This window comes from Heterocephalus glaber, unplaced genomic scaffold (genome assembly GCF_053883595.1).
Source record: "Heterocephalus glaber isolate CG9 unplaced genomic scaffold, H.glaber_assembly_v1.0 deba00001429, whole genome shotgun sequence".
Lineage (NCBI taxonomy): Eukaryota > Metazoa > Chordata > Mammalia > Rodentia > Bathyergidae > Heterocephalus > Heterocephalus glaber.
The window spans coordinates 8,621,495-8,647,388 of record NW_028258294.1 but is presented as its reverse complement, the minus strand read 5'-3'; the positions used below and the strand labels follow the sequence as shown (position 1 = coordinate 8,647,388).

The window sequence follows — 25,894 nt, the reverse complement described above, 5'->3', positions numbered from 1 at the left end:
TGTTTTCTTTCCACAGACATGTCCAGAATAGTTGGTTGTGTGCATTAATATTTTGAAAATAGTGTCAAAAGTGTTGGCTGAATTGGATGTAGGAATCAGATAAAGAAATCAATCCAAAATTTCTGTAATTACTGTCCTGAATAACTAGAGAGCTGGCATTCCTAACAAGGAGAGAGAAGATTGAAGATGACATACATTTTGGGGGAGGTAAAGATCAGAAAAAAATCAGCTGCAGACATATTAAGTTTGAGATGTTTATTAGATATACAAGTGGAGATTCGAGCAGGTAGAGGATAGATGAATCTGGAATTTGGGAAAGAAGTCCATACTGGAGGCATAAATTTGATACTTACTGCATACAAATAGTACTTGAAGCTCTAAGACTAGGTAAGATCACCAAGCCAGTGAACATAGATACAGAAGGGATGAGGAACAGCAACTGACCCCTGGAATGTCACTGGTGACTTTGAAAAGAATGGGAGAGAGCAGAGCAAGATTATGAGTGGAATGATTTTGAGGGAGATTGGGGGGGAAGGAATTGCAGATTGTGTAAAAACTTCCTAAAATCTGTACATCACATATTTAAGAAAGTTTCTGAGGCTGTTCAGAATGACCCTTTTCTTATTCCTGGTTACTTGCTGAAAAAACAAAAAATTCCTAGTTGTGAAAAAATAAGATTCTTGCACAGCCATAAAGAAACATATGGACTTTCATGATTGCTAAGAGTACTGCAACTCACCTGCAAGCTTGCTGATTAGGAGATCTTATTTTAAATGGAATATGCCATGACCATATCAGCAGAAAAAAATACCAACTATCTTATAAAGAGTATAGATCTCTCACTTTCCCTAGTTTATTTACATTGAAATGAACTATTTTGTTCTGACAACTGTGTTGTTTTGTGTTAGTTCATGAAATTTAAAGAGCTATCTGTTAAAGAAAAGGTTATTCTTTGGTTCTTGTACCTGTAGAAGATATAATGGACTCTTACAGAAATGGAAAGCCACTGTGATTTTCATTAGGTATTTTAGCAATTCTGAAATAGGAACACTTTTTTTATTTTGACAGCTAATCCTGTGTGCCATGATCACAAAGCTCCAAGATTGCACTGGATCCAGAACTGGGACTTCCTTAGGTTGGTTCATCTTATGGGTAACAAGGCTCTACTTAGCTGCCCAAGGTGAATGGTGTGGAATGAATCTGCAGCTCTCATTTACACTGGGCACAGTCCTTGGAACCAAGTAAATGCCTACGTTCTTGTGAGTATTAATGTGTTCTCTCTACCATGTGTACCCAGTGCATTTAATGAGCTATCCTGATCACTCTTCTTTTTCTTGCTAGAATGGGAGCTTGGTTTCTTCATTCTTAAGAAAAGAAACTCTACAAGAAAATAGAAATATTAAGTTCTTTTCCAAAACATCACTCCTGCCTTAATTAAAAGTCAAAGTAGTTAAGATGTCTCTATTGAAGACTTTATTACAAGAATTGATTTATCTTTTTATCAATGCTTCTTTTCTAATGAAATTCATAATGAAAAGAGCATATGGGTACATATATCTGTCAGGACATATTATGGAAAGGGCAATCAGTTGGTGTGTAAAAGTACTATCAAAATATATAAGGGGTACCAATTAGCTGTAACTCACCTGAAGCAAATATTAAAGCAAGACAGGGAGTTACTAGGTTGACAAGTGGCCTGTGGGAATACCTGACAATAGGACCTCCAATCTTAGAGGTTCATTTGTGTACTTGTGCTTGGGTGATATGTGGCTAGAATATTGAATGTATAGGATGAATTTGTAGCAGTGAGACTCATTATTTTATTGCTAGATTAATACTGAATAAGATTAATTGGGTTGAGACTGTATTGACACTTTTCATGAAGTTTTATCTCTTCTCCTCAATTAACTATTACATGTTTCTTTAACAAGACACTAATAAATTCTGAATATCAATTAATAATAAATGTAGATTTCATAAGTATTATGGACTAGAGAGATGAAATGACATGATGTCTGAGACTTGAGAGGGAAGAACCTACTTGGTATATCCCATACGGATGTTATTTTCTCTGTGCCCATGGAAGCTGGCATCTGCTACTCTATTTTGCTATTAAGTTTCCTTCTCCTAGTATTGCTCCATGCCTCTGTAACCATGGCTATATTTATAATTGAAATAAAAATGCTGGGTGACCTCTTTTTAACACTATTAGTTCAGTCCCAATGAGTAAAACTTCAGCTATGTTGGTGTGTAAGTGAGATTAGAAGCCTTTCCATGGATCAACTCCAGGGTAGGTTCCCTCAGTAGAACTGACAGTTTCTGTGTCCTGGGTCTGTTCCTAACATGTTCCTAACATAGCGAATCTTATCTCCTTCATAATCAGTGAGCATGGGAATATAATTCCAAGGCAGTAAAATTTTTATTTTTGAGACAGGGTCTCACTATGTAGCCCAGGCTGGCCTTGAACTCTCAGAGATCCTCCTACCTTAGGCTTCTGAATGCTGGGATGACAGGGGTGCACCATGACTCCTGGATAAGGCAGTGAAACTTCTGATTCAATTTCCTTCTTATCCTTTCTAGTGGAATTGCAGGAATCTTTGCCCAATCTTCCAATTTATCCATCTGCCTCTCACCCCAATTTCTGATCTTCTTTTACTAAAATTTATATTTTAATTTATTATATTGTGTTTTGGATGCACTGACAAAAACTGGTAAGAAATAAGGGAAGAGATTTCCAGGGAGTATATTATTTAAAAAAAATATTTATTAGCTTTTCTGTGGAATGAGTCAGTCAATGTGAGTGATGTGGAATATGATTTTTACCTCTGGTTTAACATTCACAGTATAACTATTACACAGTTTCCTGTGTTGATATTTACTCCACAGTGATTCTGACAGCTGATAGTTTAATTGAATTTTTATGTATCTCAAATAGATGGTATATGCTAACTCTCTCAGCTATATGGAAATGTTAGTCCCACAAATTTAGTGGAGAGAGCTTCCTCATGTTCATGCCTATGTTTCAGGGATATCACTAATTTACCAATTGACTCATGTAACCAAAAACATGGGATTTCATCAGAGCAGTTGTGTGTTTAACTATAAGTTGCCTCCAAAAGCATCATTTCAAAAAAGATACAAGCCAAAAGTGTAATCTGAACTGCTCTAAAAGTTGTAAATTATAGAGAATGAAACTATGCTTTTCATTGTACTATGAGTTTTTAAAATAATTTCAGTATGCTAAAAATTATTTTGCTCTTTCTCTTGATTAATGTCAAAGCATACTGTGTGTATTTTTGGTTTAATGAGTGAAATTCTGAGAGAAAACAGATGCATCCATCATGAGGAACTAAAATAACATTGTCATGAATTATAACATACAAACACCTAAAATTTACAGTAATTACATACAAACTTTATAAATAATGGAAGAGACTTAATCACATTGACCTTGTTCAATCATAAATGACAAGGCTGCCTTAAACTTATTCTAATTGTTCGCTCATTATACAGGAACTTTCATAATCCTTTCTACTCATGGGAATATGTGAGAAGCTGACATGATCCTTTTGCTTGTTGGGATTCTTTTTGAGAATTATTCTTCCTTTCTACCTTGCTTCTCCTCATGGTCTCTGTTTTGGGTGTTTATCTCATACTGCAATCTGTATCTTGTTGATACAGGTGAGTCTCCAAGTGTGACTCAGGGGAGCTCCTCAGGCTGAAGGAGTACCTATCCACACAGACATTTACTCAGAGCTCCCCTTCTCTCAACACAGCGCACATGGGAGTGCAAAATTTTGCAATAGAAATGGCCACTTCTGGGTGGGCAATTATGGGAATGGCTCCTGTCCTGCTCATGTTAAATAATGCCTTTTGGCAAACAGGATATATAACAATATAAGGATACCTACTTTAAGAAACATAGTACCTGGGTTTAGGTGATATAATGTAATATTAAAATGATAACAAAACTCCTTTGTATTCCTTATAAGAAGGATAAATTTATAAAGAGAGAGCAAAATTTTTTTAAAAACTATGGATAAAATAAAGGTATTGCCCAAGTCTTTAGTCAAATGCTTGAAAAATCTGACCATCTCATGAGGAAGATAGGACTAAAATATGCCAGATTGGGATTTTTTTCTTAAAATTATATGTACAGTGTTAACAAAACTGTATGTGTGTGCATGTATACTAAGCTCTAGACATTTCCAGAAGGATTTAGATATACTAACATATTAACAGTGATTATTTTTTGAGAGAGATAAAACAAGAAGCATTTAAATATTTTTACTATCTTAAATATTCACTTAATATGATTGTTAGAAATATACCTGAACTTAAAAATATGTAAGATATAAACCATATCCATGATTGTTTACATATAGAATATACTCATGTGTGTGGATAATTTGAACTGAATTCCAGTGTGTTCATTTCATGCCAACAACATAGACACTAGCAGTCAGAAACTATTTTTTCTGATTCCCACACCTAGGCTCTGAGGGAGGAGTCACTAATAACTAATTATCAAACTACCATTTGTTTTCTGCATGTAGCACAGTATGGGGTGAACAGTAAAGAAAGCAATGGCACAATTATCATAAAAGATTACTGTTCTGGTGTTAATGGGTTGCATTTTTCATCCATGTGACTCATGGATGAATAAATAATAGACACAGACATATTGTTTTTCACTCTTCATGACTCTGTTGTGAGCTTGCTACTCTTATCAGTGGAATAAATTTAAAACTACCTGGGACAGAAGCTGGAGAATGAACAATGAAAGCTAGATCCTTATTAGTTTTACCTGTTATTCCTGCAGATTCATAAGGTTTGTCCTGTAAAGGTTTCCCTGGACTTATTACTAGTCACTGAAGAAATAATTCTGGTTAACAGCAAAATTCATCAATAAGCAAATGGAAAACAAATCAGCTTAGCAATAAAGTTGAAAAATTGTAACAGCCTGGTAGAGGAAATCTGCAAGGTGACTTTATAGTAAGAGTGGTAGCAAAATTGCTGGGATGTGACTCGAATTTACATGGTAAATGACTGTTGTGGGGCCATACTACGAATGCCAAATGACAGTGATATGAGTGCTATGCAAAAACATATTTGTGCTTTCCAACTACTGACAAAAATGGCAAGAGATTTCGGAAAGTGGAACTGCAGAGTATTTGTCAGGTGCTTTTTCAGGGTGCCAGAAGTGTTCTTTTTCTTTGTGGACTCTCAATGTATGAACAGACAATAAACTTCCATCTTATCCCTGAAGGCTTCTGAGCATTGATGAAGATGGTGAAAAACAGTTAAAGTTTTGCATGCTATTTAATATGCTAGCATGGCGTCCTTGCTTTTAATACACTACCTTCTAAATGTTTGCATGCCTTCTATTAGTGCTTTTGCATTACCTGCTTTACTGACCACAAGTCCTAATGAGTTCGGTAGCACAGTTGTCTCATTGTTTAAGGACTGAGTTCCTGTTATAGGTATACATTTTATTATTAGATTGATATGCCTGAGCTTCTAGATCTCCTTCTTGGTTCTCACATCTCTCATAATTTCCCATTCCTGTATTTAATACTCTCAAACTATATATAATAATAATAGGAAAGATTTTTCAACTACTTACTGTGTTTCAGGCACTATTCTAATTATGTATGTATATATGTGTTTGCATATTATCTGTCTATCATCAATGTCTTTTAGGCAGAGACTACAGTAGTACCAGAAGACAAGAAAGTTTGGTTTAATAGTGTTGTTGCAAAGGAAAATATACATCATGGGAAACTTTGGGGCATCTCAGTAGTAGCATATTGCAAATAATCTAATAAAGGGTATAGGCTTTAATTGAGGGATCTTTGTTAAAGCCTAAGGAGGAAGGAAGTTGCTTTATACTGGGTGCTACAAAAAATCAGGGCAATTTTATGATCAAGTATCTCACTAAATCTTATCTATGGAGAATGTAAATTAGAATCAGGATAGATCTGTAATCGGTGAAAAGGTGGCTGTCACTCAGCAAAAAACGGTGTTTGGCACATTATGTCTGCACAGTAGGCTTTTAAAAAATCTTTTATTAGACAAAATTAGCAAGCGGCTTTACTTTGTCTTACTTTAGCATGGTCTTAGAGTAATCTTTTTTGATGTTGGTGCTCTGTGGATGTTTTTATGTCTTGCTGGAGGTAAATGTCCCAAATTTTGAATTAATCAATGAGGTACCTGGAATTCAAGCTCGCGTGGCTCCGTAGTCCATGTTATTCATCACTGCACTACCCTACTTGACAATGAACCAACCTATTAAGTAATCCATTCTTGGATCACAGATAACACAGACCTCGTAATGGTCTTCTACATTGTTGCCTCAGTGAAGGAATGGTGTCAAGCAGAGTTAGGAGGAAAGCATTGCTGTCAGGACAGACTGGGATGGAGACAGAGACATTTTGTGAAAGAGATCTTTAAAGAAAACTAAATGACATCTTGAAGATATCTCCCTGATCTACACTCTGATCTGTAGGGGCTTAACAACTTATACAGTATAAGCAACAAAGATCCAGAGAGGGAGCTTGAGAGCTTGTCTTTGAAGCTGCTAGGAGAGGAGGATCTGGACACAGGAGGAAAGATGCATTCACTCTGGCCATGCAAAAAAGAGGAGGAATATAAAGAGAGCATGGAAAGTGGGACAGGGATAAAAGTGTAAGACATGGAAGAGGAAAAGCAAGCCCTGGTACCTGCCTTACAACCTTAGGGTTCTAAGAAAAGGGCAGTCCCCACATGTGATGGTTAATCGTGGTGTCCACTTGAATAAGAAACACCTAGCTGACTCATTTGGTCTGGTTTTGGGTATGGATGATTGATTTACTGAAGAGAGGAGACTCACTCTGGGAATGGGTAACACGAGTGAATAGTTTGTAGTCTAGATGGAATGCAAAGGAAAGAAGAAAGATGTTTCATTTCTGCTTCCTTGCAGGAACTCTGAACTTCACCATTGCCTCTGGATGTCTATCTTTAGGCTTCCAGCACAGACCCTTTGACTTCCTGATGTGGACTCACATGGGAATCTGTGGTGAGCTTAGGGCCTTCAATTGTTCACTGGAGCCCTCACACCTCTAGGGTACCTTAAATAGCTCTTTTACATTCTTTGGAACCTGACTCTGTGGGCAGCCAGTGTAAGGTTATTTTATAAATCATATATATATATATATATATATATATATATATCTCCTATATATATATCAGATATATATATATATATATAATTAAATCTGTTTCTCTAGTGAACCCTTCCTGATACACCATAGCACAGAAGCTGGGAAGAGAGATGGCCAGGTCACCTTTTGCATTCTGTTACTGCTTTGGCCTGGGTGTGTCTGCCCAACAGAAGCTGATTGCTGTGATCTTCTATGGGATTTTTTCTCCTAGAAACATGGCTTTGTCTGCAGTCTGGGACAGCAGGAAGGGGTACTAAGGAAAGAAAACAATATTGCATGCATGATGCATGCCTTCTTTCTTTATTTAAAATGCAAAACAAAGCAAAAACTTTTCTTTTGACATGAGAAACTCCAGTTTACCAAGTTAAATGAATTAGGAAGTCAAAAGAACCAGAATGCTAATTAAATTGAACAGAGTGTCACAGAGCCCATGTTGATAACTTAGAGTTTATTTTATTTTCAATCTGTCTTTTCTTCATTCATTACATGTATTTTGAAAGTTGACTGTGTTTTAGGCATGGTTCCAGGAGTGGGGACACAATGATTAATGAAACAGCCAGAATCTCTGCTGGTTGCAAAGTTAGTCCCAGACCCTAGGTCATACTACTGTCTCAAAGATAATAAGCCTCAGAATCGTCAATGCGTTCTGAGAGCTTATATGAATTTGAGTTTTAATGTATTATATTTTCACAAATCAGGCTGCTATGTGGTAGTCAGCTTATCTACTTGGAAGAAAAGTAATATGAGTTTTGAATTACTGACTTTCCACAGTGGGTCATTTGTGCTTCTTACTTCTTCAGTAAGCCCACAAAAGCCTGGCTCTCTAGGGCTTTCCCTGGATTCCTACATGATTAGGTAGATTGGATTCACATGTTCTCCTCTTTCTCTGCCATTGCTTTCTGCCTCTTTTTTTGTGATTTAGGAGCTGAAATCTCATTTGGGTTAATGCTTGATCAGGTGTGTGTTGGAGTGGTTACTCAATAAATGAAAATAGGAGATTGTCAGGATAGAGCAACCTCTGAAACCAGGCCAGTAGGGCTTCCTAAGTCCTGTTGCTGATCACTGCCCTCTCTCTTCTTCCTTTTGAACTCTCTCCAGGGAGGGTAGATTAGCTGACAGGTCCCAACCTTTCCCACCTGAATTAAGTCTTCTAAGTGGCCACATAAAGAAATTCTTCCTAGCTTCCAGAAATGGTCAATAATTCCAGATACAAAAGAGTATTCAGGGATTTTGTTTCCCAACCTGAACAGAGTAGGGGGGAAATCTCCCTGATACTATCACTCTTTCAGCTTTAATTTCTCATTAGAGAGACATTTCAAAAAGTCTGAAAAAAGCTTTTAATAGCCTGACATCTTGTGAATACAAGCCATTGTGCTGCTAAAGTGTTCATTCATGTCAGAAAATACACGGCCTGGGTACATTTGTCCTGTTGATTCACTTTAGATATGTTTTTATTGTCTCGAGGAAACCTTTCATCACAAACCTCTTACCTTCCGTTCCTCTGCCTAGTAGTTGGAGAGACATTAAAGTCTGGCTCATTTTCTGATAAAACTGAGTCATCTGGCTCATTTTAACTTGTTTTAATTTGTTGTCCCTTGTAAATTGACAGTTACTGTAAGACTGATATGTGAGAAATGCTGAAGGACACCACCTCCTTGACTTGGAGCATTTGAGAATGAACCTAAAGCCACAGTAAAACAAAGCCTATTAAATACAGAACACAAAAGCTCACTCCAACAAAAAGGACAGAGGAAAAAGAACAAAGCCAGTCCTAATAAAAATAATTGAAGATAATTTTTGCTCTGCATCTCAGGCAAAAATCTTCACAAATCATATGCAAGACACATTGAAAATTGGTATCTTTTTAAAAATATAAAATCAAAAGGCCTTATAATACCTTGAGATGGTAACTGAGAAGTGTGGAGTAACTCAGGGCAGCAAAATTTTGGGAAGTCAGCAAAGTATCAGGTATTCATGAAAGAAACATCTGTGCCTCTGTTTGTAGTTAACAAAGAAAACAACTTCTATATTTATTTTTATTGAATTTTAATGGGTAGTCATGTTTTGATAGGAGATGAAAATGAAGTACTATTTAGTTGAATTGTCACAGGGTTCACAAGGGACAATGTGTATAGTTCTTCCTTCCTTTTCTATTCTTAAAGCACCTGGTCTTTCACTTGATAAAATCTCAGACTACGTTTTCAGATCTCATTGTATGTGCTATAATTATATAAGCAAAATGTGAACGGATCTCATCCATAAACTCCTATGAAGTACAGTGACTTACAAACTCAATTTGTTCTTGAGGGCTTGTTGTAACTCAGGAGGCTCAGGCTCCTCTACACAACCTTCAAAATCTCTCTCTTGTGTAATTTTTAGGCCATACTTTCTTCTAGGCAGATCTCCGTGTTCGTAGTGTCCATTGACCCAGGATTTCTCAATAAACCTCACACAGGAAAGGATGTTGTAATGTTCCTTCCAGAACTCTTTAAGGGTTAAATCTGTATCTGAGACCATCTGGAAGCACAAGTGGCCTGCATTTGGCTCATAACTCAAGTCTTTGTTCATAAGTTAAAACTAAAATTCTTGTAGTAACCCAAGTTGTTCACAGGTCAGGCCAGATAAAACTCAAGGATCCACTGCAGATGAGTCAAAGATTTTCTTGTCAAGTATTTACTTGCTCCTCCCCAATATCAAACTGAGAAACTACCATTCATAGTGGCTATAGTTTTTGAGACAGGGCTTTGCTTTTTTCACAGGATGGTACTGTAACTTCTCAGCTCAAGCAGCCCTCTCACCTCAGGCTAGAATGCTGGGACTACAAACATGCCATACCATGCTGGCTTTTTTTGACTGTTCAATGAATCATAATTTGTAATACCTTTACCTTCCACATTGCTTTTTAATAGCCCAATTTTCAGATTTTACTGGTGCCTGATGCATAGTTCATGCTCTATCGCTACTTATAAAAAAGGAAGAGCAAGTGAATAAATGAGTAAAGAAATAAGGGGATGAGAAGGTTTTCAGTCTTTGAGTTTCTCATTTAAATGAGGTTGGAGTCATATCTTAAGCAGATGTGAGAGATCTCTTCTTAACCTATTTTCAGGTATTTCTAAATGAAAAAATGAAGCTTTTTGCACACATCAAGGAATCCATAAAGGCAGATTTTCTTTCCTAGCCTGCACAGTGATGATAATTTGTTTGAAATCCAAAGAGTTTAGGATCCTGAAGAAGGAGGAGGAGAACAGGCCTTGACCGCTGGAAAGGCAAAGAGGGCTTCTATGAAGACTATGGGGGGCGGCACCGGAACGGTGCTTCACCATATCCATTGTTCTTACACAGGGCCCAAAGCCCTCCCTAAACTGGATTTTCTCTCTCTCTCTCTCTCTCTCTCTCTCTCTCTCTCTCTCTCTCTCTCTCTCTCCTCTCTCCCCCTCCCCTCTCCAGTACTGATTGAATGTAGGGCCTTCACATTGAGCTACATCCTTAGACTTTAATTTTTTTTCACTAAATCACTAATTTGCCAGGCTGGGCCAGGCTGGGCTTAAAGTTGCCATCCCCCTGCCTCAGCCTCCTAGAGTACTGAGAATACGAGTGTGTGGCTACACTTGCCTTGTCTCTTTTTTTTTGAAAAACAGAAATTGTATATGTTTATGACATATTACAAGATGTTTTGATGTATGCATCCGTTATGAAATGATTACTACAATCAGTCTAACATTTTATCACCTCACATAGTTGTTTCATTTTGCTTTGTTTTGGTGCCATAAGGGCATATAAAATCCACTTTTTTAGTAAATTTCAGGAATTATTGTTAAATATACTTACCATCCTATACATTTGACCTTAAATTTCTATTTGTGATCTTACAATATACACAAAAGTTAATTTAAAATAGTTCAAAAACCTAAATATTAGACCTAAAATTATGAGTCTGGTAAATGTATTAATTGACTCACAAAATCAAAGGAGTATTTGTGGAACTTAGAAGGATCTGGAAACAGGGGAGATCTTGGAAAAATCCAGGTAGTAAAAGCATATCACTATCTTATCAGATCACACTAATACCTGAGTCTGCTCTAAACATCTTTTCAGTTCATTTCACAATACATGGAATACCTCATTGGCCAAGCTTGAATCACAAACCATTCAGCCTTCTCCTTAAGAGAGAAATGATGTCTTTGTTTATGGTCCATCAAAATTGCATGGAGTTGAAGAGTCAATTCTACAAAAGGAAAGAGTGAGTGCTCTTTTCGGAAGAAGGAAACTGCTGTACAGCAAGCAAAAAAATACCACCAAAGAGCCCAGATTCTGTGACTTTGCAGTTAATACCTGTTTACCAGGTAGAAACTGAGGTTCAAATATTAACTCCAAAGCAACCTAAAGAATGACAAATCTAATGCTAAATACACCATTTCTCTGTCTAAATTATATTTATTTGTTAATCTTCTTGGACTACAATGCAAAGCTATTGCATCTGTAAAAAGGAAAACTTGTTTCTCATTAAAGAACAGTCTGTACTCCTTAATTATGTTTGACTGTCCTGCTTCAGGTTTATGGCTATATTTGTCAGACAGAGATGATGACTTCCAAGTGTACATTTGCAATCTGAAACTCGAGCATTGCCTGATGCCCTCAGATCCTTCTCCCTCTCTCTCTCTCTCTGAGCCAGTCTTGACTGCAATTTCTATGGGAAATAAATGTGTGTACCCAAATATTCTCCATCATGGTCTTTGCTCTGTTGCTCCCTTGGCTCATGCATCAAATATCATTAGGTACCAGCATAGCATTACAACCCTTGCGTAGCCTACTAAATTGTTATCCTACTAATATTTTTACCAGACCATCTGTATTTATCCACAGCATCACACTAATAGCTAACATACTCAAAATATATTTTCACAGATGCTTTCTCCATTCTCATCAACGGCCTAGGAAGATAGGTATTTATCATTCCCATTTTACAAGTGAGGCAACAGAGACTCAAATTGGTCATTTCATTAACTAAAATTACAGAACAAGTCAGATAAATGATAAAACCAGATCTTCTCCTTCTGAATTCTAATGAGAAGCACTTGCGGAAGTGAGGATCATATTTTCTACTGCCTTATTATAACTTTAAAATGATCATTTACCACCACTCTAGGCGTAACAATGTTTAATACATTCTGAATACAGACCAGTTTTTCTCTTCTTTCTGCCTTTATTTTCTCCACTCTGTCTTTCACTCTTCTTTTCTCTTGCTCTGCTTTTAGCCAATCTTTCATATAAAGCTTATTTTCACATTTACTCACATATTTTAATTCCTAGAAGGCATAATGATATCTATATTCATATAGCACCTTGCTATTGTACAGAACATTTACATATATCAGCTCGTCTGATTTCATGTGATTCTCTTAACAATTCTGTAAAATAGTTATTATTATTTTCAGTTTCCAGCTGAGGGAACAGAGGATCAAAGAACATTAATATCTTTGTCAAATAAGTAGAGAGTTATAAAATAAGTTAGGGTGTTGAGATTTGAACCCAGATGCTTTTTAGATTCCACACTGTATTCTTTTCCACTGCTCATATCCTCTCTCAGTACCCATCAGATTGCAAGACCTGGTAAGCTGGAGGCTACAGACTCATTTACCTGTCTCTCAGTGGTCTGCTGTCCAGGCTCTCTTCTCATTGGGAAATTATTAAACTGTACTGCAGTAATAAAGGAAGAAAAATAAATTTTCCTTGTTCCCAAAATAGCATTATCGCCTAGATATTTCCTAAAATATTTATTTAGCCTAATTTTATTTGGGGATAGTACTTTTTGAGATGAAATTGTATAGTCTACCATTTTTATAACACTTGATTTGATTCAAATTTCCTTTGCTGAGGACATTGTGTCAATGGAATGCCCACCTGAGAATAAATGAATTTTTGTACACATGGAGTAATCAAACAATAGTTGGATATTAACTCATTGGTTTTATAGAAAAAGGTCTTGTTTTCTGTCTAGAGTTAGATACAATTTTATTAGACCAAAGGTCCCTCTCAAAGTTTAAGTTATATTAGATTGCCTTTGATTAGTTAAATGCAGATTAGAGTTTTGAAGTGAAATGTACATTGCTCTGGTAATTTTTGGTAGCTCTGTCATCCTGGGAAATAAATTCTATGAATCTCCATTGTTCATCTGCATGTTAAGAATGATAATAATATGTCCTTTAGTGTTGTTCAAGTTAAGATAATTCCTGCCAAAATCTTATGCCAAGTGCTTGGTGTATGACTACTGTTATTATACAACTGTAAATGAGAGATAAAACACAGAAACCATCTAGTTGATGTGCCCAAGTTTTCTCAAGCATTAACTCTGCATTAAGCTTATTTTTATGAAATAAAATTTGTCTTGATATGCTTCTGGACACACATGTAGAAAAGGCTGGCTTCACGAGTATGCAGCCTGTGCAGTTGTGTTGAGCACCGTGCTCAGAAAGGCCTTGTGCTTAATTTAATACTCTGCTGTCACCCTCTTAAAACTTCTTCATAATTTTGTTTTGTAATTTTTTGGTAAGAAATGTCCAATGGACCATAGAACATGTACATGAACAGGGAAGCTACATCCAATCTGCATGTTCACTGTTCCTTGATGCCCTATTTACATATGTGTGCTCAGTGTCCCTTAGGCACCCAGTCTGGGTTCACCACAATGTCTGGGAGTACAGTGTGTCTCATAGAAAGAAGAGTTAGTGAGGTACATCTATGGTTAAATAAGCAGGAACACTGCAAGTTCTGAGACCGTGCTTTCCCTTCTAGCCTGAGCTTGCTTTAAAAGCAGAAGGTAATGATGTTCTGAGAATTGCAGATGACTACAAATCTCTATCATATCCTTTTGTACTGAGGTTACTTCCTTACATTGCCCAACCACTTGTGTTGAAAAAGTTAATAGATGAAAGGAAAAGAGAGGGGAGACTATGATACCTTTACCTTTCTGTTCCTCCTTACTCAGCAGTCAGCTAAAGGTACAGTATTGGTAAAATGTTCATATAGCAAAAGGTGAAATAAAAGTAGTTGAGTTTGTTTTGAACAGTATTCCTATTTTTCTGTAAGAACAAAAATATGCATATATACAAGCTACAGAAAACTTTAAAAAAAATAGTGATTCCACACTTGAATTCAATACTTTTATTCGCATTCAAAGCTGGAATTACACACTATAAAATGAATAGAAAAATTCATACTGATAACATAAAATTTTAATTTTTTTGCTTACAACATGTAATATCAAAAATAATAAAAAGCCTCACCATACCTGAGATGGAGACCAAAGAAGAAAAGTAAAAGCTTTATAGTTTAGTATATTTAGGAATTGTATGCTGCCCTGCTGTGTGTTGATCAAGGATCACCATATATTCATTTTGAACTGGGTCCTACAGCTGGCATGTGTTTCTCAATTTTTCTTGTAGTTAGGTGTAGATCTGTGATTGAGTTTCAGCCAATACTATGTGAGAAAGGTGATGTGTACCATCTCCAGATTCCTAAAATGATTGCACATGTGAAACTGTAATTTCAACTGAAGGCCTAAGAAAGCCCAGGATAACCTAGGAAAGCATGCCTTCAAGATGAAATGGCCTCTGTGTGCCTGTATTCTGAATGGCTATATTGTAAAGAGTCCTCCAGCTGATTCAGAAATTCTTTCAACTCTATAGATAGCATACATAAATAATAATAGAACATAAATTTATATTTTATCCCATGTGCTATTCTGAATCCATGTGTTGGCTTATAGTAACCATCTGTCTGTTAATCTGTTTTCCTTTCTTTAAAGTCACCACTGGGGGGTGGTGTACCAGGAATCAAAATCAAGTCCTTGAGCTTGCCAGGCAGACGCTGTGTCACTGAGCTACATCTCCAGCCAAAAGTCACCATTTTTGTCCATACCACAAACTTGGTAAATACTTTGGGTAAATAAAATTTTCTATTATTTGATTTTTTTTCTGGTACTGGGGGTCGAACTCAGGACCTTGCACTTGTGAGGCAGGGATGGTGCCACTGAGCTAACCCTCCAGCCCTATTATTTGATTTTTATTCTTCTCTTTCTCTCAGTTAGAGTCACTTAGAAATAAAGACTGTCTCTGCTCCCTTTAGCATTTGTCGTTCAAGCCAGTCTTCAGACCCAACACAAGAGATGGCTTTACAACAGAGCAAAATCAGTCCTCCTCTCAGAAAGCTATGTGGCATCTCTAGACCTAGGCAGAAAGTCATAGCACAGTGCCAAAGGCTTGGAGAAGGGATATATCTTCTGCAGCAAAAGCTAGTTAATTCAAAAGGTATAGGGTCGAGGATATAGCTCAGTGGTGGTGTGCCTGCCTGGCAAGAGCAAGACCCTGAGTTCAATCCCAGGTACAGAAAACAAAACAAAACAAACAAACAAAAACAAAAATGTGTTATTGGTTCTTAATAGGGACCATGTACTTGACCCTGGGACATTCGGTAATATGTAAATAAAATTACCTGTCAAAAGTATTATCAGTCAGAAACTTGTAAAATTTGGAAGGCAGAGTAGCAATCCCATATATAATAGAAATTGACAAGCAGCCTGAGGCTCCTCCACTGTGTTCCGGTTCCTGTCCATGGCAAGGTGAGGTCCTGGGAGCGGGTTGGAGCCCCACCTTCATCCAGTGCTCCACTGCAAGGCCCAGTTCCAATCCCCTGCCCTGCCTTCTGGCTCTTCTGCCACCTGGTCCCTCATTACAGAGGCACAGGGGATTATATTTCACATAGTTAAAAGTCAGAGATTAATAACTACCACAAAATGTCATTTTCTAAGCTGCTCTTGATGTTATGGTATTGCTGATTGTAACATTTGGCCTAAAATGTTGTGATTGATCCAATCAGTTTTCCTTCCTGGTATAAGGAAAATAAAACAGCCTCAGAATCACTAGAGCCTCAAAACCTAAACACAAGCCATATCTGGAAGACATCTGTGAAAAGCAATCATTCCACAAGGATTTTAAACACAAGCAACAAAGATAACTGCATTAAGCAATTTTGAAATATCAACCCAGGAATTAAACCAAGGACAGTACCAAAAACAAAAATGAGAAAACATTTAAGCAAGGCACAAACACAGGCTTCCAAGCCACAAAAAGGAAATTCTGGGGAAATGAGGTGGAAAAGTCAAATAATCAACCACCTGGACACCCTGAACTGATAGCACAGGAAGTAACAAAGCAGATACATGAGGCTCTAGAAAAATTCAAAGCAGAAATAATCTCCCAGATATCTACAGAGATGGTGAGCAGAGTGAAAGACATGATTAGAGGCTCTAGAGCAGAAACAGACAAGAAAATAGATGAGATCAGAAACATGCTGGAAGCCATGAATGCCCAGCATAAGAAAGAAATGGAAACCATGATCACTCAACATAAGAAAGAAATGGAATCCATGAAACAGATTCAAACAGAAATTCAGGAGATTAAAAACTTAATTGAAAGCATGCAGAGCAGACTAAGAGAATCTGAAGACAGAATATCAGATATAGAAGACAGGATCACAGTTAAGGACCATGAAAACAGAGATTTCTTAAAGATAGTAAGGGACCACAAGAAATCAATCCAACAGCTGCTAGATGATGCAAAGAAGAATAACATAAGACTGTTAGGAGTCCATGAAAAAACAGGAGAAATTACAATTGACATAAAATAAATGTTCACAGAAGTAATAGTAGAAAACTTCCCAGACAGAGGTGGAGAATTGGATACACAGATAAGTAAGGCATATAGAACTCCACTCAGCCATGATTTAAAAAAAAAATCTACACCTAGGCATATAATAGCAAGATTCCAGAAACCAAACAGAAGAACAAAATTCTATAGGCAGTTAGAGAAAAGAAACAAATCACCTGCAAGGGAAAGCCCATCAGAATCACAGCAGATTTCTCAACACAAACCCTCAAATCAAGGAGAGCCTGGAGTGAAGTATCTCAAGCCCTAAAAGAAAATAACTTCCAACCTAGAATGTTGTATCCAGCAAAATTATCTTTCAAAATTGATGGGGAAATTAGATATTTCCAAGACAAAGAACACCTGAGAAATTTCATGAACACCAAACCAGCACTACAAGCAATTCTAAACAATATCCTAGAAAAAAGCAATGAAGGTCACAACTCCATGAGGCCCAACAAGGGGCAGCTACCAGGCAAGGTAAGACACTAAAGGGAAAGGGGGAAAAATAAGAAAAGAGCCAAGAACAATAAAACATCATGGCAAGAATGAGTCAATATCTCTCAATTATAACTATTAATGTTAATGGTCTCAATTCACCAATCAAAAGAAACAGACTGACAGAATGGATTAAGAAGCAAAACCCAGCAATATGCTGTATACCAGAAACACACCTAACTCAAAAGGAAATTCACAGACTGAAAGGAAAAGGATGGAAAACAGTTCTCCATGTGACAGGATCCCAGCAAAAAGCAGGGGTAGCAATCTTATTTGCAGACAAATTAGATTTCAAACCAAAACTAATTAAGAGAGACAAAGATGGTCACTACATCCTTGTGAAAGTAACAATCCAAGAGGAAGAGATGACAATCCTAAATATTTATGCACCAAATACAAATGCCCTCAATTATACAAAACAAATATTAATGGACATGAAAAACCAAATAAGCACTAACACAATTGTAGTGGGGGACCTCAATACCCCTCTATGACAAAGAGACAGATCATCTAGGAAAAAAATTGAAAATGAAATTCTAGAACTGAATGAGGCTATTGAACAAATAGATTAAAGAGATGTTTATAGAATGTTCCACCCCAGAAAATTGCAATACACATTCTTTTCAGCTGCACACGGGTCACTCTCCAAAATAGATCACATGCTAGCTCATAGGGTAAATCTAAGTAAATGTAAAAGAATTCAAGTTATCCCCTATATATTATCAGAATATAGTGCAATAAAATTGGAGATCAATAACATAAGAAACCGCCGAACACCCACAAACACATGGAAATTGAATAACACTCTCCTGAACAACCAATGCATCACAGAGGAAATTAAAGAAGAAATTAGTTTCTACAAGTAAATGATAATGCCAGTACAACATACAGGAATCTGTGGGACACAATGAAAGCAGTTCTACTTGGGAAATTCATAGCAATGAATGCCCATATTAGGAAAACAGAGAGAACTCAGTTAAATAACCTAATGCAGAACCTCAAGCTCCTAGAAAAAGAAGAGCATAACAAACCCAAAACTCGTACAAGAAAGGAAATTATAAAGATCTGAGCAGAAATCAATGCAATGGAGACTAAGAGAACAACAGAAAAAAAATCAATGAATTGAAGAGCTGGTTTTTTGAAAGAATAAATAAAATTGATAAACCTTTAGCCAACCTTATCAAAAAAAAGGAAAGAAAAGGCTCAAATCCATGCAATTCAGAATGAAAAAGTTGAAGCCACAACAGACCCAGCAGAAAATCAGAGGATCATCAATACCTACTTTGAGAACCTATACTCTAATAAAATGGAAAACACAGAAGAAATGGACAGATTCCTAGATACATACAAATTGCCAAAGTTAAATGAAGAAGATACAGAAATTCTAAACACCCCAATTACAATGAAATTGAAAATGTAATAAAAAAATTTACCAACAAAGAAAAGCCCAGGTCCTGATGGGTTCACTGCTGAATTCTACAAGACATTTAAAGAAGAACTATCACCATTACTCTTTAAACTCATCAAGGAAATTGAAAGGGAAGCAAGGCTTCCAAATTCTTTCCTGGAAACAAGTGTTACTTTGATTCCAAAACCAGTGAAAGACGCAAACCCAAAAAAGAGAACTACAGGCCAATCTCCCTAATGAACCTAGATGCAAAAATCCTTAACAAGATACTGGCAAACAGAATATAGAGGGTCATCAAGAAGATCATACACCCTGACCAAGTCAGATTTATCCCAGGGATGCAAGGATGGTTCAACATCCATAAGTCAATACATGTAATACACTATATTAACAGTGTCAAGGACAAAAACCATATGATTATCTCAATAGATGCAGAAAAGACATGTGACAAAATCCAGCACCCATTCATGATAAAAACTCTACAGAAAATTGGAATAGAAGGTCTTTATTTCAACCTGATTAAGGCTATCTATGAAAAGCCAACACCCAATATCATAATAAATGGTCAAAAACTAAAAACTTTCATGCTAAAATCAGGCACAAGACAAGGATGCCCACTATCACCACTCCTGTTCAATATTGTTCTGGAAACATTAGCCATAGCAATTAGACAAGAGAAAGAAATAAAAGGAATAAAGATATGAAAGGAAGAAGGGAAACTGTCATTATTTGCTGATGACATGATACTTTACATAGAAGACCCAAAAAACTTGGTCAAAAGCCTTCTAGACTTAATTGACAGATTCAGTAGAGTAGCTGGATATAAGATCAACACTCAAAAGACAATAGCCTTCTTATATGCAAATAGCAGTCCCATTGAGAGAGAAATTCAGGAAATAATTCCTTTTACAATAGCATCTAAAAAAATGAAATATCTAGGAATCAATCTAAGGAAGCAGAAGACCTCTACACTGCAAACTACAGTACTCTGAAGAAGGAGATTGAAGAGGATATAAGAAAATGGAAAGATATCCCTTGTTCCTGGTTAGGAAGAATCAATATAGTGAAAATGGCCATACTTCCAAAACTACTGTATAGATTTAATGGGATACTGATTGAAATTCCAACAATATACTTCACAGAACTGGAGAAAACAATCCTAAAATTCATTTGGAAGCAGAAGAAACCTAGAATAGCAAAAGCAATTCTAAACAACAGAGACATGGGTGGGGGTATCACAATCCCTAACTTGAAACTATACTACAAAGCTACTGTGACAAAAACAGCATGGTACTGGCAAAGAAACAGACCCGAGGATCAGTGGAATAGATTAGAAGATGCAGAAACAACTCCGGACATACTCAGCCACCTCATTTTTGACAAAGGAGCCAATCACCCTCATTGGAGAAAAGATAGCCTGTTCAATAAATGGTGTTGGAAAAACTGGATTTCAACCTGCCAAAGATTAAAACTAGACCCATACCTATCACCAAGCACTAAACTAAGATTGAAGTGGATTAAAGAGCTAAATATCAAGACAGAAACAGTAAACTTGCTGGAAGATAAGTTAGGTAGAACTCTCAATGACGTTGGCATAGGAAAAGACTTTATGAAGAAATCTTTAGTAGCACGGGAACTAGCACAAAGAATCAACAATTGGAACTTCATCTTATTAAAAAGCTTCTGCACTGCAAGAGAAACTACCAACAGAGCTAAGAGCCAAGCTACAATATGGGAAAAAATTTTTAGCAGCTGTACCTCAGACAAAGGTCTACTATCTAGAATATATAAAGAATTGAAAAAAATCAGACCCCCCAAATTCAAAGACACAATTCAAAAATGGGCATCCAAAATGAACAGACATTTCTCAGACAAAGAAATAAAAACAGCAAATAAATATATGAAAAAATGTTCAACATCACCGGTCATTTGAGAGATGCAGATCAAAACAACACTGAGATTCCACCTCACCCCAGAAACAATGGCTGCTATGAAGAAATCAATCAATAACAAGTGCTGGCAGGGGTGTGGAGAGAAAGGAACCCTTCTCCATTGTTGGTGGGAGTGCAGACTGGTGCAACCACTGTGGAAATCCGTATGGAGATACCTCAGAGAACTAGGACTAGAGGTCCCATTTGATCCAGCTATTCCCCTACTGTGTATCTTCCTCAAAGAATTAGAAGAATCATACCACGGTGATATATGTGCACCTATGTTTATAGCAGCACAATTTGTAATAGCTCAGGTTTGAAAACAGCCCAAGTGCCCATCAACTGGAATCTGGATAAAGAAGATGTGTTTTTTTTTTATAAAATGGAGTACTACTCAGCCATAAAGAATGAGAAACTAGAGTTATTTATAGCTAAATGGATGCATATTGAAGCCATACTCTTAAGTGAAATAAAAATACACACATGTGTAAATACAGAATAGTATCTCTAGTGTGAGAAACTGAAAGTGTAAATAAGGATGAAAATGATTAAAATGAATATAATTTGAAATAGGAATAGGTCCAAACGTGGAGGGGTAGCAGGAGGGGAAGGGGAAAGGGAAGAAAGGAAAGGAAAATGTATGAGAAAGAAAAAAAAATGGAAACAAATCTATGTAAATAGAGAAGGGTGGTGGGGGTGAAGGGCACATAGGTAATGGGGAAAAAATAATTACAAAGATACATCATGCTCAGGTACAAACACCCAATGTTAAATGTAAATGTACTTTTTACCTAAAATGTACCAATTAATATATAAATAAATTTTAAAAATCATAAAAAAAGAAATTGTATGGTAGATGTAAATCTGAACAGATTTGTGGAGCATGATAATTTACCTGACTCGATAACCCGGGATCCCAAATTACCCATGTCTGTTGAACTGGTACCCTTCCTTTAGCTCAAGGTTGTAGCCTGATTTTTGATGACCTATTGGAAAAGTGAAAAACATGAGCTTTCCACATTATTCCGGTGGGGCTAAGGAACACAGAGATGTTATAGTATGCCTACGTCATATATGCATGTGTGTGTTTATATTGTATATATACACAGGCATACATTGTGTGTGTATATATATATATATGTATATGTATATGTACAATGTATGCCTGTGTGTCATATTTGCATGTATATATAACATTTGTTTATATATTAGTATATATATTTATATATGTATAAATATATTTTTATATTTGTATATAGATATCTGTGTGATCGTGTCATAGTGATAATTTTCTTGGTTTGAGGTTCATACTCTGTATAGCTGCAGACAAAATATGTTATTTATAATCAGGAATAAAGCAATGAATGTAATTTTAAAATTAAAACTAACAAAAATAACAGTAAACCTGGGCATGGTTTATAGATAGGTTAGCCTAATATGTTAGTGTGAGCTAAAGAATAGGAGTTCTGTCCTATTTGCATTCCATTCCAAGGTGAAAGACAATGTTGAGGGGAAATCCTCTTCATGGGCAGAGCTTTGAAGACTTACTTTCTATGGAGATTGATCAGAAATGAGAATAATGACATATAGATATCTGAGCAATGAGTAGCAAAGTGCTTAGCTGCTTTCAGTGCTGAAGAAGGAATCTTGGATGATAATAGTCAAGAAGTCTGGAGAATAGTCCCATGAGTGGACCTATAGGGGTGGGTAAAAATGTGTGAAGCTTTGTGTTTTATGACAATGCCTACGAGTGAGTTTGTTGCAGAAAAACTTGGTACTCAATGATACCTGCCTCCTGTAATGCATAACATGCGTGATATGATCCCCTTAATTATGACCTGACCTAGATACTATGTCTAGCCCAAATGTTGTGGCAAAGATAATAAAATAGTCTTGAAACAAACCAAATCTATGAGAGTTTGGAAGTACATTTTTCTCCAGGGAGGTTTCCGATGAGATTCCTGTCCTGGAAGGTGATACCTTCTTGTGGTTTGTGAGGTGCATGAGAGAAAGGAGTCAGGAAAGTGTCACCTAACTTACATATGCTATGAGATAATTATTGTGAGTTATTTCTAACTGATAAGTTTTGGGGGTAATTAGTTATGCACACAGAGATAAATAATAAAGGAATTACATTACAGAAGAAGCATTGTAAACCCAGGGAGATAGGAGAGCTAGTTATGCCAACAAGTTTCTAAGCTACCCCAAGGTTGTACAATAGGTAATTGATAGAGTTCTTGGGTGATGTAGATGGAGAATATGCAGAAATTTAATAGTATTAGTTCCCTCTCACCAAGGCAGATGTAGTTATTACTGCATCTGAATATCTGACCTGTCATAAAAGAGGCAATGCTGAGCCTTCAACGATAGCATCCATCCCTAAAGGAGACCAAAGAGCTACTTGAGCTGCCTGAGCTTAGAATGCTTATATGACTGTGTTGTGCAGATAAGAGTTTTAAATCAAAGTGTAAAATCAGGTTCTATAAAACTTAGCTAATAGCAAGACTAATTATTAAGTTGCTTCCTACTTATTATATTCATCTTTGTTCCCTGTAACTTTGCTATTAAAATGTTTTGGCCCCTTTGACTTTTGCTGACAGATGGGCCCTACATTTGCAATCACTTTCCTATAGGCAACAAGAATTATTATTCGCCCAGTTTAATTAAGCAACTATGAGAATCCAGCAGCTCTAATTAAAAAGGAATACAGATGCAACTAATTGGAAGGAAAACACCTAGAAGAATGGACAAAATACATTTTGTCATAGTCCTACAGAACTCTGAAATCCTAGGCTATTGATTTATTCAGTTAAAAGAATTACTTTGTTCTTTTGTGGCCACTACCCTAAGCAAAACCATTTTGAAACCAGCTAAGTGTGCAGGTATTATTTCTGATTCTGAGGCTGAAGAGTTTAACTTTCAAAAACCCACATTTAAGGCCAAAGGCTATCTATGCAATTCTACACCTGAAAATAGATGATAGGAGTCTCATTCCTCTCTGTATACATCAGTCACATTGCTTTCATCCTCAATTTATTCACCAGGAATTCTCATTGACCTAGGCGCTGTACAAAACATACATCAAAATGAGACCCTGATCTCAAGGACCTAACTTGGCAGCATGTAGAATCTATATCAAATGGATCGCGAGGGTGATTTTCCATATCACCCAGGTCTTGGGGCTGTGCTCCTCATTTTTATTTCTTTGTATTTCACAACAAGGAAATAGTAGCTTCAAATAGTTTACGGAATATAGTAAAAAACTAACTTAGAGAGCCTAAAACAAATTCACCTCACCACTTTTTCTTTCAATAGTGATTAAATAATCCTACTATCCATAAATCATTGTATTAGAGATAAATAAAACATGAAATCTTTCTTCAAAGGAATGTTAGGCGCATCAATAACCTAGTAGAAGGAAGGATGAGGTCAGCTCTGCAACAGGGTCCCTTCCTAAAATTTCTGGAAAGACAAATAAATAAATGAGATGAATTATGGAGAACTACAAAATATGAAAACCAAGATAGAGCTAGAGAGCATCTTGGCAAGTCATGCTCACATTTTCACTACTGGTAATGTGTTTTATTATCATAGTGTTTTTCTGCCTGGTGATTTTTAAATTTGCCTAATAAAAACATTTACAAATGATTAATGAATGCAGCGTAATTCCTTTTCTGATAATCAGAAGTACAGTTGAGCCAAAGTTGTTTTTAGGATGGTGAAATATTTGAAGGCAAAGGAGAAGAAATACACACAGAAAAGGGTAAACTAATAAGAAAAGAATAAAGAAAAATGTTGCTTTAAAAGATAAGACCACTGGGCATGGTGGCACATGCCCATAGTCCCAGCTACTTGGGCGGATAAGGCAGGAGGATCTCAATTTCAAGCAGAGTTTGGGCAATTTAGCTACAAAAAGACATCTTGTTTCATAATAAAAATTTTAAAAAGGGTTGGGGATATAGCTTTGCGAAGGTCTTTGTTCAACCCCCAGTACTGGAAAGTAAATGGAGACAAAACCTTGTAGAAAATGAGAGGAATTTTAAACACTGGTGCAAGGAGCAGTAAAGAGCCCTGGGCAGTTTTTCCTTGATTAAAGACGGGAAAATGATGAAGGGAAAGAAACTTGTTTTCGGGGTGAAGATGGGGAGGTGGGAGATGAGAGTAAGGAAGGCGTCTCTGGTAGATCAGGGAGAAGAAGTTAAGAAAATTAAAGCCTGATTGACCACACGATCTCCTCAGCTGGAGGTAATTTCATTTGAGAAGGACAAAAGGGAGGAGTAAGGTTAAGGGCTCAAACAAAGTGTGCCAAGTCTAGAGAGGCTCATGAGAACACTCGTAAAAGGACATTTAGGGACAAGAAAAGAGATTAGTGGGCATCATCAGAGAGATGGCATGAGACTCAGAGGTGATCCACTGAGAAGTTTGATTCAGGCTTGGAAAATTAGCTACCTGGGTACTAAGGAGTAAGTAGTTGTTGAATGCTGATTGTACTACACTTGATCTTAGCCAAAAGGCCGAGAAGCGATGCTAATTGTATAAGAGAATCTGGGGTGATGCAAAATTTATGCTTGAAATAGAGGATTGTTGGCTCCAGACAAGTTCTGGAGAGGCAAGTATGACAGTAGAGTTGGCCAACTGGTGTAATAAGAATTCATTATGGTGGCAAAGGTTGGGTCCACAGAGTAGGAGAAATACAAAAATAAGATTGTGGGGATATTTGCAAAGTAGGCATTTCCTGGCCAATACAGTCACATGTAGGTTGCTACTATGGAATGGAATACAGATAGAGATCTCAGAAATTAAGCACATTTATGCATGTTGACAATGGGGATGCATCTGGAGGATCAGGAAAGTTGAGACTTCTCAGGAAGTTGCCAGTGTAGATAATTAAATGTATATCTTTTTACTTCATGGTGATCTGGTAGAAATACTCTTAAGCCAGGTTCAGAAAAATCACTAATTCAAAACTGTTTAAACATCATTCAGGACATTGTTTCATCTCTCTGCCATCATCTTGGCGAAGATTCAATTCAACTCCTCGAACAACTTAGTCAAATGACTTATTTGCTTAAATACTTGCTAAGTAAAACTGTAAACATAGAACATTGAGAGACCTCCTGAGGGAATCAGATATTTTACAGGATTTCGGATGTT

At 36.7% G+C, this 25,894-nt stretch overlaps 1 long non-coding RNA gene and 1 pseudogene across 3 annotated transcripts in view; one reads left to right on the top strand and one right to left on the bottom strand.

Moving 5' to 3' along the window:
- The window catches only part of LOC147827862 (uncharacterized), a 348,252-nt gene that overhangs the window by 22,891 nt on the left and 299,467 nt on the right, over positions 1 to 25,894 (top strand). For all 3 annotated transcript variants that reach the window (XR_015451605.1, XR_015451606.1, XR_015451604.1), the window contains exon 2: positions 1,069 to 1,259. This is a non-coding gene — a long non-coding RNA (uncharacterized LOC147827862). The remainder of the gene's footprint in view (positions 1 to 1,068; positions 1,260 to 25,894) is intronic.
- On the bottom strand, positions 25,199 to 25,266 carry LOC147827864 (U2 spliceosomal RNA; annotated as a pseudogene).